The sequence below is a fragment of the Chiloscyllium punctatum genome, chromosome 1 (assembly GCF_047496795.1).
Source record: "Chiloscyllium punctatum isolate Juve2018m chromosome 1, sChiPun1.3, whole genome shotgun sequence".
In the NCBI taxonomy this organism is placed as follows: Eukaryota; Metazoa; Chordata; class Chondrichthyes; order Orectolobiformes; family Hemiscylliidae; genus Chiloscyllium; species Chiloscyllium punctatum.
Genome location: NC_092739.1, coordinates 145,319,839 through 145,339,160, shown reverse-complemented (window position 1 = coordinate 145,339,160; position 19,322 = coordinate 145,319,839). Strand labels below are relative to the sequence as shown.

Genomic DNA, 19,322 nt, shown 5'->3' with positions numbered 1-19,322 from the left:
TTCCTCCTAAGACCTTCCCTCCATTCCAGGTAGCATCCTAGTAAATTTCCTCTGAACCCTTTCCAAAGCTTCCATATCCTTCCTAAAATGTGGGGACCAGACTGTATGGAATACTCCAAACGTGGCTGCGCCAGAGTTTTGTACAGCTATAGCATGATCTCATGGTTCTGAAACTCAATCCCTCTACCAATAAAAGCTAAAACACTGTATGCCTTTTTAACAACCCTATCAACCCGAGTAGCAACTTTCAAGGATCTGTGTACCTGGACACTGAGATCTCACTGCTCATCTACACTACCAAGAATCTTACCATTAGCCCAGTGCTCTTTATTCCTGTTGCTCCTTCCAAAGTGAATCACCTAACACTTTTTTCCACATTAAACTCCATTTGCCACCTCTCATCCCAGCTCTGCACCTTTATCTATGTATCTCTGTAACCTGCAACATCCTTCAGTACTATCCACAACTCCGCCGACCTTAGTGTCATCTGCAAATTTACTAAGCCATCCTTCTACGCCCTCATTCAGGTCATTTATAAAAATGACAAGTAACAGTGGTCCCAAAACAGATCCTTGCGGTACACCACTAGTAGCTGAACTCTAGGATGAATATTTCCCATCAACCTCCACCCTCTGTCTTCTTTCATCTAGCCAATTTCTGATCCGAATCACCCTCCATCCCATGCCACTGTAATTTGTGCAATAGCTTATTGTGGGGAACCTTACCAAATGACTTATTGAAATCCATATAGACCACATCAACTGCCTTACCCTTATGCACCTGTTTGGTCACCATCTCAAAGAAGATGATGTAGCTCAATGATCAAGTTGTTGTGATTTTGAAGGATTGGTAGCAAAATCCTCTCACCCATTAGCCTCATTGCTTCTGTGTGTCAAGATGAGCTTTAGATATGCTATCTAGCATTTTTGTTTGTTTTCTACTGGGTCACTGGCTATTTGAGAATTGTCGGAAAAAGGACCTAGTAGGTGAGGCACTTTAAGCCTTCCAGGCAGTCCATGGAAGTTGATTTTGAAGGTGCTTTGTCTGGATGTTATTGAAGCCAGCTTTGAGAAAGTCACTAGCCTTTGTCCAATTAAATCTGGATGATGCAGACTAATTATGTCGTCTTTATATCTACACTTTGGCACTCTAGCTATGTCACAGTTAATATAAGTTATCAACGATATGTTTGTAGTAAAAATATTTGTAAACAGTGCAGTGACCCGATTCAGAAGCAATGTTTATGTTGTTTAGTTGCTCCTGAAAATCCAGCCTGGATTTAATTATGTATGTCCAGAGGGGTTTAATTAGCTGATATCTGCAATGTTACAAAGCTGCTGTTTTTGGGAGTCTAGTTAATGTATTCCTGAGACTGTACCACAGAGTGGTCATCCTCATTGAACTGCTAATAAATGCAGGGACTGATAATTGAATAAGTTTGTTTGGTCATGAGCAAATATGGGCCTAAAATCTATCTCAAAGTAACTCTTAGAGGGATACCACATACTTAAGGGTAGATTTTATCAAATTCTGCTTCTGAGGTGGGCTTCCAAACACAGCCAGCAGCAATCATAACACCAGGTATGACTCATCCAGTTTGAAGGAACTGAACAAAGGCATAATTTGTGTGGGATGCTTGGCGCATCGTGTACCGGTCCAAAAACACACCAGGAACTATATGCACATAGCAGACCTGAGTGTGCATGCCACAACTCACCCCTCTGCCCAGACCTGTGTTTGCTTCAGTGCAATCATATATTCATTTGTCTCTTGGAAAACAACAAGAGGCTCAGAGTATAGGAGTGACATTGTAGTGATATTCTTCCCACCATTGGAGTCACAATCCAGGAGGAATGATGCTTGGATTGTGCTGGCATGTGCTGTCTAGACTATGGTTAGCATTGGGTGCAAGTGAGGGCTGCACATGCGAGACACTAGAGTGGAGAGTGTAGTACTGGAAAAGCACAGCAGGTCAGGCAGCATCCGAGGAGCAGGAAAATCAACATTTTGGGCAAAAGCCCTTCATCAGGAATCATGTTAGCATTGCCTGCTTTCTTCTTCCTGGGAATATCATACAAAAGGAGAAACAAACCGCTAATGGAGAGGAGTATCGCATGGAAGATATCGAAAAGGACAAAAGCAGAGGTGTATAATTATGAGAGGCTTAGATAGAGTGGATAGTCGGAGGCTCTTTCTCAGTGAAAATGTGGAATACTAGGGGACATAGGTTTAAGATGAGAGAGAGAGAGTTTAAAGAAGATATGCAAGGCAAGAATAAAAGGTTGATTAAGGTAGGAATAGGGCCAGTCAAAGACAGAAGTGGGAAGTTGAGTGTGGACACTGTAGAGATCGGAGAGGCGCTAAATGAATGTTTCTCGTCGGTGTTCGCTCAGGAAAAGGACAATATTGTGGAAGAGAAGAATGAGGTACAAGATATTAGACTAGAAAGGATCGAGGTTAGTTACGCACAGGTGTTATCAATTCTAGAAGGAGTGAAAGTAGACAAGTCCCCTGGGCCGGATGGGATTTATCCGAGGATTCTCTGGGAAGCTAGGGAGGAGATAGCAGAGCCTTTGGCTTTGATATTTGAGTCGACATTGTCTACAGGTTTAGTACCAGAGGACTGGAGGATTGCAAATATTGTGCCATTGTTCAAGAAGAGCAGCAGAGAAGACCCAGGTAATTATAGACCAGTGAACCTTACTGCTGTTGCAGGAAAGGTTTTGGAAAGGATTATATGAGATAAGATTTATAATCATCTAGCAAGCAACAATTTGATTTCAGATAGTCAACATGGTTTCGTCAAGGGCAAGTCATGTCTCACAAACCTCGTTGAGTTTTTTGAGAAGGTGACCAAGCATGTAGATGAGGGTAGGGCAGTTGATGTGGTATACATGGATTTCAATAAAGCCTTTCAATAAGGTTCCACATGGTAGGCTGATGGAGAAAATGCAGAGGCATGGGATTGAGGGCGAGTTAGCAGTTTGGATTAGAAGCTGTCTTTTTGAAAGAAGGCAGCGAATGGTGGTTGATGGAAAATATTCAGCCTGGAGTCCTGTTACTAGTGGTGTGCCACAAGGATCTGTTTTGGAACCACTGCTGTTTGTTATTTTTATAAATGACTTAGATGCAGGCATAGGTGGATGGATTTGTTAATTTGCAGATGACACTAGAGTCGATGGAGTAGTGGACAGTTTGGAAGAATGTTACAGGTTGCAGGGGGACTTAGATAAACTGCAGAATTGGGCTGAGAGGTGGCAAATGGAATTCAATGCAGCTAAATGTGAGGTGATGCACTTTGGGAAGAATAACAGGAAGGCAGAGTACTAGGTCAATGGAAAGATTCTTGGTAGTGTGGATGTGTAGAGGGATCTTGGAGTCCATGTACATAGATCCCTGGAAGCTGCCACCCAGGTGGATAGTGCTCTTAAGAAGGCACACAGTGTGTTAGGTTTCATTGGTAGAGGGATTGAGTTCTGGAGCCGCAATATCATGCTGCAACTATACAAAAAACTGGTTTGACCACACTTGGAATATTGTGTACAGTTCTGGTCGCTATATTTTTGGAAGGATTTGGAAGCATTGGGAAAGGTGCAGAGAAGATTTACCAGGATGTTGCCTGGTCTGGAGGGAAGGTCTTATGAGGAAAGGCTGAGAGACTTGGGTCTGTTCTCATTGGAAAGGCGGCGGCTAAGACGGCATTTGATAGAGACGTACAAGATAATCAGAGGATTAGATAGGGTAGACAGTGAAAGTCTTTTTCCTAGGATGATAATGTCAGCTTGTACGAGAGAGCATAACTACAAATTGAGGGGTGATAGATTTCAGACTGATGTCAGAGGCAGGTTCTTTATGCAGAGAGTGGGAAGGGCGTGGAATGCCCTACCTACCAATGTGGTTAACTCAGTCACATTAGGGAGATTTAAACAATCCTTGGATAAGCACATGGATGATGATGGGATAGTGTAGGGGGACAAGCTGAGAATAGTTCACAGGTCGGCGCAACATCAAGGGCCAAAAGGCCAGTTAGAACATAGAACATAGAAGAATACAGCGCAGTACAGGCCCTTCGGCCCTCGATGTTGTGCCAATCCAAGCCCACCTAACCTACACTAACCCACTATCCTCCATATACCTATCCAATGCCCGCTTAAATACCCATAAAGAGAGAGAGTCCACCACTGCTACTGGCAGGGCATTCCATGAACTTACGACTCGCTGAGTGAAGAACCTACCCCTAACATCAGTCCTATATCTACCCCCCCTTAATTTAAAGCTATGCCCCTTGTAATAGCTGACTCCAGTGGAAAAAGGTTCTCACTGTCAACCCTATCTAACCCCCTAATCATCTTGTACACCTCTATCAAGTCACCCCTAAACCTTCTTTTCTCCAATGAAAACAACCCCAAGTGCCTCAGCCTTTCCTCATATGATCTTCCTACCATACCAGGCAACATCCTGCGCTGTAATGTTCTATGTTGCGCCTCAATGTTTTTGTTGGGAGAGGGAAAGCTACTATCACTCAGGTGCGGCCTTCCTCCAAGCTTTCAGCTATCTACTCCGGGGGATGTGGCAGTGCCCATGTTCAAGAGTTTTGTCTGTAGTCTAGGACAACACTCATTCTCAACTGTTACCGTCAATAATTGTAGATATTTTCTCAACCTGTTATTACATATTACTCATTAATTTTCTATCTGTAGAACCTTGCTGCTTTACCTGCTTGACACCATCGACCACAATTTAAAGCTACCGCACAATTAGGCGCTAAGTAAATATAAGTTATTTTTGATGTGTCGTGGCCAACAGGGTTGAAGAGAACTCCCAAAGAATACTGTACCTTCTTCTCCATTTCTATGTTTAATCCCTGTTTCCTTTAAAAATGTTAACCCGTGCCAGACTCAAAATGGCTGAAGCTGATCACATGATCACCTTTCCAGAAACTTCTGAACCCATTGCATTCCAGCTAAAGCAAGACATAGAACTTGGAGATGAGGTGTCAACCTCCAGTCAATTCTGGGCACAGGAGAACATCAACACTCACGAACAATAAGAGAAATTGTTGGAAAACCTCAGATCTGGCAGCATCTGTAGAGAGAAAGCAGAGTTAACATCAACATCCATCATGCTAAAATGAGTGCTAAGACGATTAGTTGGGTGGGAGAGAGAGAGAAATGGGTAAAGGTCTGTAGCTTAATGACCTCCCACTTAGCACAGGGTGACAGGCTGAAATACCTGGCAATGTCATATGACAGACCTGAGCTTGCTGAATTGTTTCAATATACAATTCAGGGATTCTCAAATCAGTTGCTGTTTGATCTCCAGAGGGAGAGCAGGACTTCAGGTAGAGTTGGTAGTCCGTCCTGGAACGTCCATCTCTGTCTCCAAGTCACCGGCAGGAAAGGAGCCTACACTTTGTCGACGAGACGGGAAACTACTGGGCCCAACTCACTGAGGACACTATTATTGTAGACTGAAACCTCAGGACATTGCCACTCACCTAAACTAATCGATTTACCGAAACATGTAATTTATAACCTATCCAGGTGTGTCACAGTGGCTGGAGGTGACTCCGTGGCTCGCACTGCTGCCTCACAGAACCTGGGTTCAATGCCAGTCTCGGGATACTGTGTGTGATATTTGCACACATTCTCCCAGTGTCTGTGTGGGCTTCCTCTGGGTGCTTTGATTTGGTTTGATTCAATTTGATTGATTTATTGTTACGTGTACTTAAGTACAGCGAAAAGGTCTGTTTACGAGCAGTACAGACAGATCATAGTCAGCAGGAATGTAGAGAGCATAGGGTGAAAAAAAAACTTAGAAGCATACAGGTTACATCGCACAGTGCGCGCACCAGGCAAGATCAACATTAGCAAGATCAGCATTATTAGAAGTTAGAGAGTGCATTCATCAGTCTAATAAGAGGGAAGAATGCCTGGTGCTGGTGTTCAAGCTTCGATATGAAGGTAGGCTAGCCAGTAATATTAGAAACGGTAGTAAAAGTTTCTTTCAATTCATAAGAAACAAACGACAGACAAAAGTAGACATTGGGCCACTTCAAACTGATGCTGGAAGCCTAGTGATGGGAGATAAGGAAATAGCAGGAGAACTTAACAAGTACTTTGCGTCAGTTTTCACAGTGGAAAACAGGAGTAATATCCCAACAATTAAAGGGAGTCAGGAGGCTGAGTTGAGTATGGTTGCCATTACAAAAGAGATAGTGCTAGAAAAGCTAAAAAGTCTTAAAATTGATAAATCTCCTGGCCCCGATGGGCTACATCCTAGAGTTCTGAGAGAGGTGGCTGAGGAAATAGCGGAGGCATTGGTTGAGATCTTTCAAGAGTCGATGGAGTCACGGAAAGTCCCGGATGATTGGAAGATCGCGGTTGTAACCCCATTGTTCAAGAAAGGATCAAGACAAAAGATGGAAAATTATAGGCCAATTAGCCTAACCTCTGTTGTTGGTAAAATTCTAGAATCCATCATTAAGGATGAGGTTTCTAAATTCTTAGAAGAGCAGAGTCTGATTAGAACAAGTCAACATGGATTTACTAAGGGGAGGTCATGCCTGACAAACCTGTTGGTATTCTTTGAAGAGGTGACAAGTAGGTTAGACCAGGGAAACCCAGTGGATGTGGTCTATCTAGACTTCCAAAAGGCCTTTGATAAGGTGCCACACAGGAGGCTGCTGAGCAAGGTGAGGGCCCATGGTGTTCGAGGTGAGCTACTGGGATAGATTGAGGATTGGCTGTCTGACAGAAGGCAGAGAGTTGAGATAAAAGGTTCTTTTTCAGAATGGCAGCTGGTGACGAGCAGTGTCCCGCAGGGTTCAGTGTTGGGGCCACAGCTGTTCGCATTATATATTAATGATCTGGATGAAGGGACTGGGGGCATTCTAGCGAAGTTTGCCGATGATACGAAGATAGGTGGACAGGCAGGTAGTACTGAGGAAGTGGGGAGGCTGTAGAAGGATCTAGACAGTTTGGGAGAGTGGTCCAGGAAATGGCTGATGGAATTCAACGTGAACAAATGCGAGGTCTTGCACTTTGGGAAAAAAAGAATAAAAGCACAGACTACTTTCTAAACGGTGAGAAAATTCATAAAGCCAAAATACAAAGGGATCTGGGAGTGCTAGTCGAGGATTCTCTAAAGGTCAACATGCAGGTTGAGTCTGTGATTAAGAAAGCGAATGCGATGTTGTCATTTATCTCAAGTGGGTTGGAATATAAAAACACCGTTGTGCTACTGAGACTTTATAAAGCTCTGGTTAGGCCCCATTTGGAGTACTGTGTCCAGTTTTGGTCCCCACACCTCAGGAAGGACATACTGGCACTGGAATGTGTCCAGCGGAGATTCACACGGATGATCCCTGGAATGGTAGGCCTAACATATGAGGAACAGCTGAGGATCTTGGGATTGTATTTTTTGGAGTTTAGAAGATTAAGGGGAGACTTAGAGACATACAAGATAATACATGGCTTGGAAAGGGTGGACGCGAGGAAATTGTTTCCGTTAGGTGAGGAAACTAGGACCCGTGGACACAGCCTTAGAATTAGAGGGGGTAAATTCAGAACAGAAATGTGGAGACATTTCTTCAGCCAGAGAGTGGTGGGCCTGTGGAATTCATTGCTGCAGAGTGCAGTGGAGGCCGGGACGCTAAATGTCTTCAAGGCAGAGATTGATAGATTCTTGTTGTCTCGGTGAATTAAGGGCTACGGGGAGAATGCGGGTAAGTGGAGTTGAAGTGCCCAGCAGCCATGATCAAATGGCGGAGTGGACTCGATGGGCCGAATGGCCTTACTTCCACTCCTATGTCTTATGGTCTTATGATATCTTCTAGGCAAAAATGAGGACTGCTGATGCTGGAGAGCAGAGTGGTGCTGGAAAAGCACAGCAGGTCAGGCAGCATCTGAGGAGCAGGAAAAATCTATGTTTTGGGCAAAAGCCCTTCATCAGGAATGAAGCTCCTTGGATGCTGCCTGACCTGCTGTGCTTTTCCAGCATCACTCTAATCTAGTCTTCTGTATCTTCTGCCTGATCAAGGAGGTAGTCGGAGAACATTACTGGGTGTGATCAGTCTTTGAGGTTGTTGGCAGCCTTTCTACAGCACAAGCCATGTAAATGGAGTCCATGGATGGAAGGTTGGCTTCCATGATGGTCTGGGCTGTGCACACAACCTTCTGTAGTTTTGTACAGTCCTGGACACAGCAGCTGCTATGCACCTGGATTTCAAATGGGTAGCTGTAAAAGTTTGCTTCCTTGGGCAGCTCAGAAAACTTCAGAGAGGTTGTTGTACCTTCTTGACTGTCTTATCTATGTGGGAAGTCTAGGACACGTCGTTGGTTATCGTCACTCTGAGGAACGTGACGCTCTCCAGCCTCTCACCCTCCACTCCATTGGTGTAGATTGGACATGTTCTCCTCCTTTCTTTCTGAAGTCAATGATCAGTTCTTTAGTTTTGCCAATGTTGAGAGAGAGAGAGACAGAGAGAAGGTGGATTGGCCATGCTAAATTGCACAGTGTCCAGGGAGGTGCAGGCTACATGGATTAGCCGTCGGAAATACAGGGCTACAGCGATAGGGAAGGCTGCTGAGACTGGGTGGGATGCTCTTCAATGGGTCGATGCGGCCTTGATGGGCCAAATGGCCTGCTTCCACACTGTCGGGATTCTATGATTCTTTAATCTCATCACTTGTCATCTTTAATTTCCTGATTACTTCTGTGTGGAGTCCCAAAGCAATCCCCTGCACTTTAATTCTTGATTTAGTAAACGTAAAGGAATTTTTCTGTGAGTTTATTTCAATAATTGGAATCTGGAAACCGGTTTTGGAGAACACCCTATATCACTAAGTGCCAGCAATAAAAAGGGAAAAAGGAGTAAATCTAATAATACCTCACTGAAGGGCTTGGGAGGGGAAAAGCCATCATAATTTAAATTCATTCCCAGTCCCCAACGTCTGTGAGTGATGTTAACAACATGTCAGTTCACAAGGGGGTCTACGTGGTTTTAGGTGTAGAACTGCTACCTCACAGCACCAGGGAGCCAGGTTCGATTCCAGCCTCAGCTGACTGTCTGTGTGGAGTCTGCACATTCTCCCCGTGGGTGAATGTGGGTTTCCTCTGGGTGCTCCAGTTTCCTCCCACAATCAAACATGTGCAGGTTAAGTGGATTGGCCATGGTAAAATTGTCTGTAATATAGAGGGTAGGCATGTTAGCCATGGTTAAAGCTGGGTTATGGACTTGGGGTAGGGAACTGGGTCTGGGTGCGACATCCTTCCGAGAGTTGATATAGACTCGATTGGCCTCATTCTGCATTGTAGGGATTCTATGATTCTATCCGCTACCAAGCGAAACAACCTTCAATTGATCCTGGATTGTATAAGCAGAGGCCAAATGTCATGGAACTATTGCAAATCCGATAGTGACATTTTGCAGTGCGGTAATGTTTCCTTTAAGCCCTCTATAAACAGGCACATTCCCTTTGACCAATGAGAAATTATCTATGTCTCATAATAAAGAACAAAAAGAACCTAACAAACTCTCCTTGATGTTCAACAGGATTGCTATTATTGAACCCCGCCCCCAACTTTAACACAGAGCTATCATTGATCAGATCCAAACTGGACTCCATGTAAATATTGGACAGGACTAAACATTCTGTAGAAACAACATCTACAAGGCATGTGTCATGGGCGTGATGGAATACTTCCAGTAGCCTGGATGTGTGCAGCTTCAGCAACACAAGAATCTTGGATAGGCACCTCAACAATCATGTGAACTATATAAGCCACCTAACACTGACATACTGAGGCAGTAATATATATTACCTACAACAAGCAGTAGCAACTCACCAAGACTCCTTCGATAGCACTTCCAAACCAGTGACCTCTAACACTTAGAAAGTGGAGGGCAGCAGAAGCAAGGAACAGTTCACTTTCTTAACTTGGAAAACAGTCACTGAGTCAAAGCTTAGAAATCTCTTCCTAACAGGACCAAGGGTACCTACACCATGTAGACTCCAATAGTTCATGAGAACATCACATTCGCAAGGACAATGAGAAATGATTGACAATTCTTTGTCTCTTGAACAATATGCACATCACAAGAATGAATTTAAAAAAAAGGATTAGTGTCTTGTTAAAAACAAAACTACTGTTGTGCTTCTGGAGTAAAGCTTCCCGAATTGTTCGGCTTTGATATAGTTCATGTTTTAATATTTTATATATAATAGTTCATATTTCTATATTTAGAATATTGATAAGTGCAGAACAAAACATGAGGCATCAACCTGGTGAAGCTACCAAACAGGGCTACCTGTGTGCCAAAGATCATATGTAGCAAGGTGATAGACAGAGCAAAATGATCCCACAACCAACAGATCAGATCAGATCTAAACTCTGCATCCTGCCACACCCAGTTGTGAATGATGGTGAGCAATTAAACAACTCACTGGAGGAGGTGGTTCCACAAATATACCCATCATCAATAATGGAACAGCCCAACACTTCAGAGCAAAGACAAAGGCTGAAGATTCTGGCCTCCTCCAGATGTCCCCAAGTCACAGTTACCAGTTTTCAGCCGATTCACTCGCTATATGTGATGTCGAGAAATGGTTGGAGACACTGGATACTGCAAAGACTATGGGCTCTGACAACATTCCAGCAATAGCGGTGAAGACTTGTGCTCCAGAATGTGCTGCTCCCCTAACCCAGCTGTTCCAGTACAGTTACAGTAGTGGCATTTGCCCAACAGAATGGAAATTTTCCCAAGTATGTCCTTACACAAAAAGCAGGACAAATCCAAACCAGCCAATTACTGCCCCAGTCTATTGCCGATCATCAGTAAAGTAATAGAATATAATCAACAGTGCCATCAAGCAGCACCTGCTCAGCAGCGCCCAGCTTGGGTTCCGCCAGAGCCACTTAGCTCCTTACATCACTACAGCCTTGGTTCAAACAGGGACAAAACAGCAGAATTCCAGAGGTGAGGAGAAAGTGACTGACCCTTTGATCAAGTGTGGCATCGAGAAACAAAACTGGAATCAGTGGGTATCATGGGAAAAACTCACTGCTGATTGGAGACTTGAGAGATAGGAAGCCAGTTATGGTTATTCGAGGTCAGTCATAAGATCTTGATCAGATGGACCAATGGGCTGAGGAGTGGCAGATGGAGTTTAATTTACATAAATGTTGTATTTTGGGAAAGCAAGTTTTAGCAGGACTTATGCACTTAATGGTAATGTCCGAGGGACTGGTGCTGAACAAAGAGACCTTGGAGTGCAGCTCCTTGAAAGTAGAGTCGCAGGTAGATAGGATAGTGAAGATGGCGTTTGGTATGTTCGCCTTTATTGGTCAGAGTATTGAGTACAAGAGTTGGGATGTCATGTTGTGGCTGTATGGGACATCGGTTAGACCACTTTTGGAATATTGTGCGCAATTCTGGTCTCCTTCCTATTAGAAGGATGTTGTGAAATTTGAAAGGGTTCAGAAAAGATTTACAAGGATGTTGCCAGGGTTGGAGGATTTGAGCTATAGGGAGAGGCTGAATAGGCTGGGGCTCTTTTCCCTGGAGCATCCGAGGCTGAGGGGTGACCTTATAGAGGTTTAAAAAATCATGAGGAACACGGATAGGATAAATAGACAAAGTCTTTTCCCTGGGGTGGGCGAGTCCAAAACTAGAGGGCATAGGTTTAGGGTGAGAGAGGAAAAATATAAAAGGGACCTAAGGGGCAGCTTTTATATCCACGCAGAGGGTGGTACGTGTATGGAATAAGCTGCCAGAGGAAGTGGTGGAGGCTGGTATAATTACAGCATTTAAAAGGCATTTGGATGGGTATATGAATAGGAAGGGTTGAGGGCCAAGGGCTGGGTGCTGGCAGTTGGGACTAGATTGGGTTGAGATATCTGGTCGGCATGGATGGATTGGACAGAAGGTCTGTTTCCATGCTGTATACCTCTATGGCTCTCTCTCATCTCCAGGACATCTCTGCAGGAGTTCCTCAGGATAGTGCCAGAGGACCAACTATCTTTAGCTGCTTCATCAATGACTTTCCCTCCATCATTAGGTTTGAAATAGGGTTGTTCAGTGATGATTGTGCAATGTTCAGCACCATTCATGATTCCTCAGATACTGAAGCAGTTCATGTTCAAGTGCAACATCTCGATAATATCCAGACTTAAACTGACAAGTGGGAAGAAACATTCACGCCATACAAATGCCAGGCAATGACCATCTCAATAATAGACAACCTAACCACCGCCCTCCCCTTGTCTTCAGTGATGGCAATGCCATCACTGAATCAACCCCCCCCCCGCCCCCAATTTCTCAGGGGTTGTTAATGACCAGAAACTGAAAATGAACAACTATACGCATAGTGGCTACAAGAGCAGGTCAGAGTCTTAGGAGTCTTACAGGAATTAACTCACCTCCTGACTCCCTAAAGCCTGTCCACCATCTCCAAAACACAGTCAGAAGTATGAAGGAGTACTTGCCTGGATAAGTGCAGTTCTAACAACACAAGAACCTTACCACCATCGAGGACACCAACACATCACTTGATTGGCAACAATCCATAAACATCCAATCCTCCACCACTGACCCTCAGTAGCAGCTGTGTATACCATCCATAAGATGCACTACAGAAATTCACTGATGCTCCTTAGACAACACCTTCCAAATGCATGACCATTACTAGAAGGACAAGGGCAGCAGATACTTGGGAACACCACCACATAAAAGTTTCCGTCCAAGCCATCCACCACCCTGGCTTGGAAATATATCACCACTGTTCACGGTCATTAGGTCAAAATCCTGGAAATCCCTCCCTAATGGCATTGTGGATCTATGTTGATTGCAGGGGTTCAAGAAAGTTGTTCACCATCACCTTCTCAAGGGCAACTTGGGACATGCTATAAATGCTGGTTTACATGCCAGCAATAAGACAAATTAAGTAATTCATTTGTAAAGCTGTTCAGCTAATGATGTTCCAATATTTAAAAACGGGAAAACCTTAAGGAAATCATCAAACGATTCGTGCCAACGGTAGGAATGTCAAACATATAACAGAAATTAGAAAATCCAAAATGAAGTAAACAATGTGGATTTGAAGGGGATGATCATTCTCGGCCAACCTTATTGAATTATTCAAAGTAAAAACAGAACAAGTTGACAGGGGCGAGATTGAAACTTCAAATGTATTCAAAAAGCATTAGTTATGAGTCTATGCACATCTTATAATGGCCAGTGCACTTGTAGTCAGGGGGCACATAGCAGAATTGATGGCAAGCTTGCTCCAAAACAAAATAAAAGGCCAAGAGACTAAAAATAGCTTCTGCATAAATGGGAATTGATACTGGGATTACCATTGTTCAAATTTAATGATTTGGTCTTTGGGATCAAGACCGAAAACTTGTCAATGACTTCAAATTGGGGCATATATTTAAGAGAAAATATGGTTGCAATAGAATGTATAAAGTTATAAATAAGCTTGGAGAACAGCTACGTTATTGGTAAATTAATTTCCACATAGATAACTGAGAGTAGTTTATTTCTGTTACAAGTGTAAGGAGGCCACATGCTGCGTGGAAAATGACAGCCTGGATGGGGTGTTTGAGAAATGAATCTGGAATATCAATACACAAAAGTAACAGTGCAGATTAATAAGGCAATAAATTAGAAAGGAAACCAGCACTGCCTTTGTTATATTCTAACCCTCTAGATAGGGACCAAAGAAGTGATGTTAAAATTGTATGAAACCTTTGTTAGACAGCACTTGGTATTCTATCCAGCACTCCAGTCTTACTTTACAAGAAGGATATAGAGATAGTGAATACAAAAGATACAAAAATGATACACAGGAACAATACCATAAGGTAAATGGTATGCTTTTCATGAAAGCCTTTGAGAAAACAGGCAGCTGTGAGGTGACAAAATAGGGGCTCTTATAAGTCATAAAAAGAGTAGATATACAGAAAATGTTTCCACTTGTAGGGAGAGTCCATACTAAGGATCATAAGTATCAGAAAGCTGTTTATAGATTCAACTGGGCATACAGGTTTACTCAATGTGAAAATATTGGAATTTGCTAACACAAAGTAGTGGAGACAGAGCACAAAAGCATTTTGGGTGATGTAAATAAACATTCAAAAGGAGATAGAAATAAGGGGACTGATAGGGTTAGATGAAGTAGTCGGATGGCTATAAGTTGTTATATAAATCAGTATACACAAAAAAAAAGAGAAAAGAAGATTTAAAACCATGAAAGCAATCATGTCACATATGGCAGTTTCAAAACAAAGCTCCAAAACAGGAAAGCAATATAGAGGATAACTTGACCATGGATCATTATAACGTTGATAATATATGTAGAGAAGTATCAATGTAATGTGCAATGAGCAATATGATATCAAGTACAAAGGAACTATTCAAACAGATTTAGTAATTAACAACCTTCTACTTGCATGGGTAGTGGTCTCAAAAATTCTGGATCATACCCTCAGATTCTCTTATAAGAGAAAACACTCAAATTCAGTAAGAAATTCAGATGAAACTTCTTCACCTAGACAGTGGTTAGAATTTGAAATGTGCTACTACCGAGCAGTTCAGGCAGTTGGAACACAAGCCTTTAAAGGGAAGCTAGATAAGTGCACAAGTGAGAGTAGGGTAGAAAATTGAACTGATGAGATTTGATGAAGAAGGTTGGGGGAAGACTCATGTGGAGAAAGTGAGGACTGCAGATGCTGGAGATCAGAGTCAAAACGTGTGGCACTGGAAAAGCACAGCAGGCCAGGTAGCATCCCGATGAAGGGCTGGTTGGAGGGGGTAGAGGAGAGGAAAGCAAATGAAATCCATGGTAGATATTTCAGTGTCAGTTGGCCATGAAAACCAATGATCTCAGCCACACGTCAAAACTTTTAGTGTCCAAAGCAAATATTTTAAGACATCATAATCCTCTTGCATTTTCCACCTAAACAATTTCTATTCCTCAACTCTCTAAAGTATGAGTTGAAAGTAAACACTGCTCAAACCAGACATACCATTGTCTGTCTCCAATTTTACTGAATATCCCTATCTCACTGATTTCCTTGACATTAAAAAATAAGATGTTCCTCAGTAGCTGAATGTTCACACATCAACAGTAACAGAGATTGTCAATATGTAGAACACATTATGTGCCAAGTCAAAGTGACACCAAAGGCAAGAATGCAGTTGAAATATATTCGCCCAGCCATTACCTATTTGTCAAAAGAAATCAATTTTACACCTTAAATAATCCTTGACAAATGTGGACTTGCACAATTTCAATTTTCACTGAAGAAACTACAATATGAACTTGGAGGACTGGTTATGCTCCTGAGTAAACCTGCATTAATGACCCAAGAGACATGAGTTTAAATCCCACCATAACTAGGAACATCAATTCAACCATTAAAAATTCAGAATTTTAAAAAAGTAAACCATATTGGTAACCATTAAATTATTGGATTGTTGTCAAAACCCATCTGGTTCACTAATGTTATGTACAGAAGGGAGTCTAAGCTGTTACTCAGGAAGACTCCAGACCCACACTGATCTGCTGAACGTTTAATATTGAACCTTGCTGCTTTTGTTTTGGCTAAGTCAGAGTTGTGGATTCAGAAGGGCAAGGCTAGACACTGCAAAGCAGGGATGTGCAAACTCAGTGAGAGTGAGCACATAAACAGCACTATATCTGAAGATGCTGCCTGGTCCAGTCCATATGCTGGGTGCATGTCCCTGTGCGGACAGTGTCTTTGCTGAAGCATTACAACAATAACTGATGATTGAAGTGTAAAAGTGAACTGATGGTGAGCCATGAGGATTCTTAAGAGACCAGCTGATAGCAGATGCAAATGTCTAGGGACATAGCTGATGCAGATGGTTCATGCCAAGATATTGGTGCCTAGTGTCCAACATGGAGGAAGATCAGAGGAAGCAGCTAGCTGAACTCACCAGGTATCTGTTCTGATTTCCATGTTGAGATTGCTTAATATGTGCCTTGCTTGGCAATTTTGGTAGGATAGAACAATGATTAATAATGAGGTGAGTTGGATCATCAACAAGGTGTCTAACAAGCAATAAATTGACTGAATTAGCAGCTCACTGGTGACAGTGAGAAACCCATCTCGCCGTTCATAAAAGATGAAGCAATGCTGTGGGGACATGAGTTCAAATGGCACCACAGTAAAGGTTTTCAAGACTCATTCACAGATGAGGGTGTCACTGGCTAGGCCAGCATTTATTGCCCATCCCTAGTTGCCCAGAGGGCAGTTTACAGTCAAACGTATTGCTGCAAGTTTGGAGTTACATGTAAGCCAGACCAGGTAAAGATGGCAGATTTCTTTCCCTAAAGAACATCAGATGGGCTTTTCTGACAATTGATTCATGACCATCATTAGATGCTTAATTCCAAATTTTTACTGATTTCAAATTCCACCATCTGCCATGGCGGGATTCCAACCCAGGTCTACAGAACATTCTCTGGGTCTCTGCATTAGCAGTCACCTCACCATACTGTAGTTTAGGTATGGTCTTGTGGTGCAGTGGTAGTGTCCCTACCTCTCAGCCAGAAGATTTCTGTTCAAGTCCCTCCTGCGTGTCTTAAAAGGATGATTAAAAATGTACAAAGTTAAAAATCACACAACACCAGGTTATAGTCCAACAGGTTTAATTGGAAGAACTGGCTACTGCTCTCCAAAAGCTAGTGCTTTCAATTAAACCTGTTGGACTATAACCTGGTCTTGTGTGGTTTTTAACTTTGCCCACTCCAGTCCAACACCGGCATCTCCAAATCATAACTAAAACATGCAACGAGTTGCTCCTCGTATCAGAAAGGACTTCTTGCCTGTTCCTGCCATTAGCCCACATCACAGAGACCTCCCTATAATATTCCATCCTTGGCTACTTTCTAGAGTAGAGCACCCCATTCTGGGGGAAATGGGTAATAAACTTGCAAAAGACAACCCGACACATTCCATGAATTAACTAAATTTCTATTTTGAAAATAAATCTTGCCCTAGATTTCTTTTCCTCCTGAAAAATGATTCCACACGGTCTGCTGACTTCGCTGAGGGATTTGACAGCCGCCAAACTCACGTCACTCCAAACCAGCAGCCCCTCCCAATAAATCAACATTTCAGGCACATAAAAACCGGTAAGGAGACGAGGAAATGGTCACAGTCCCAACTTTATTTTACTATCAAAGAGACAGCTTAATTTCCTTAGTTTAGTTTAATTCCCAAAAAGGATGGGGGGGGGGGGGGAAAGAGGGGAGAGAAAGAGTAGTAAATTACTGCTGTAACCTGATGTAACCTCTGGTTTATATATTTACAAAACTGGAGGAGGATCAGCCCAAAGCAATAACAATTGCTGCAACAACAGAACAATCTTCAGGAACGATTGATATGGGAAAAAAAAGAGACAAACTCAAGCTTTTTTTTTCCCCCTTTCAAGCCAGCGGTGTTACTGGTGCAGTGCAGTGCAGTCAACCCCTCCCCTTCCCGAAATGGCAATGAAGAAGTTGAGAGTCCTTTAAATCATATCACGTACACAGGCCGCTTACATCACCGAGGCATTTAGCCAAACTTCACCTCACATACATTTGACAACCACATTAGAAATAAACCATGCATTACCTGCTGCGTCCAATCTTTGCATTTCCTTGTCTCCATCACAGCAATGATTTTTATTTTGGATAAAATGCACACATTCAGCAGGGGTAAATGTGCGTGCAACTTACAACCCCTGCAAATGGGTCTGATTCCCTCCCTGAATATCTGTGCATATATTTCACACCTCTTAATGCCTTCCACCTATCACAGCTTTGCAGCCGTTCCTCAGTCAGAGTTTCGCCGCTAAACTTAGGAGCAACTTAAATCTCCCACTTGCAGCGAAGCTGCTACACATTGGAGAAGGTGTTCCCAAGACACTGTCTTTTGTTAAACGGGAGGAGGAGATGGGGAGAGAAACTGGATTAAAGAGGGAGCAGTGCACTCACCATTCATTGTGCCGAGAGTTGTTGAGAGCTCAGCCGGGGAGAGCAGGGGGGGGGTTATTGCAGAGCTCGCCACGCTGGGTTCCTCCGGCGCTGTCCGGGGAAGGATTGGAAGCAGCCGGCTCCTGTCACTTCGCCGCCGCCGCTGCTCGGGGAACTGCCTCCCCGGCAGCACCAGCCTATCAGCGGCTCCAGAGGCCAGCTCGCTGTTACCGGCTGGCTGCTCAAGGCAGGTACCTCCTCTGCTCCCTCCCTGTGCACTTGCCCACCCTCCGCCTTCCCAGTCAAACAACACAGGACCCCTACATCGTTCATGTGTGTTCCCATTTTCACGAAGTGCTCGTTGATTTTCACTCCGCAAAATTCATTGCCAAAGTCTGAAGTAGAGTCACTGGACCCGAATGTTAATTCTGTTTTCTGTCCACAGACCTGCTGAGATTTCCCAACTGTTTCTGCAGCTCACTTCTTCACTGTGGTCAGTGTTCTCACTCTTTCTCTCTCACCAAAGCATCTCATTTCCATTAACCTTTTCACTCAGAGGGTGGTGTGTGTATGGAATGAGCTGCCAGAGGATGTGGTGGAGGCTGGTACAATTGAAACATTTAAGAGGCATTTGGATGGGTATATGAATAGGAAGGGTTTGGAGGGATATGGGCCGGGTGCTGGCAGGTGGGACTAGATTGGGTTGGGATATCTGGTCGACATGGACGGGTTGGGCCAAAGGGTATGTTTTCATGCTGTACATCTCTATGACTCTATGTATATCCTTTCTTAGATAAAATGATCAAAACTATACTCAAGACTTAAGCAAGATTTCACCAAGGGTCTATACACCGCAAGCAAATTCTATTCTTCATTGCCATTCTAATGAAGGCCAACATATCATCTACCTTTCTGATTGCTTGCTGCACCCACATGCTAACTTTGAAAGATTCACCAACAAGATCACCTGCACTTCCCAGCCTCTCATCATGTAACAAGTGTCTATTTTCTCTCCCAATTTATATTCGATTTGCTATGTTCCAGCTCAATGACTTAGCCATCCAAGTCTTTCTGAAATCTTGCTGCATTGTCCTCGTAACGTACCTCCCATGTTCCACAATTACTTTACATGGAGATATTTTAAAATCAATCAGTGCAAACACGATACGTCACATCTCCAGAGCCGGTGTAAATTGAACCCAGGCCTCCTGGCTCAGAAGTAAGAACACTACCACTGTGCTACAAGAACCCGACATATTGTACTCAAAACATGCATCAATGAACTTGGCATCAAACTGTGGTAGGTATTTTAATCAACCTGTTCAGACATGT

The 19,322-nt window shown here is 43.2% G+C and overlaps 1 protein-coding gene across 2 annotated transcripts in view; it reads right to left on the bottom strand.

The window, feature by feature from the left end:
• Window positions 1-18,224, bottom strand: part of LOC140481007 (leucine zipper putative tumor suppressor 3-like) — a 201,181-nt gene extending 182,957 nt beyond the window's left edge. The window contains exon 1 of one of the 2 annotated variants that reach the window (XM_072576624.1): window positions 18,012-18,224. The gene's annotated coding sequence lies outside the window, so the exon portion shown is untranslated. Of the gene's footprint in view, window positions 1-17,649; window positions 17,755-18,011 lie in introns of those variants that run through there. The other variant, XM_072576626.1, reaches the window with a different exon arrangement.
• Window positions 18,225-19,322: the final 1,098 nt, after the last annotated feature.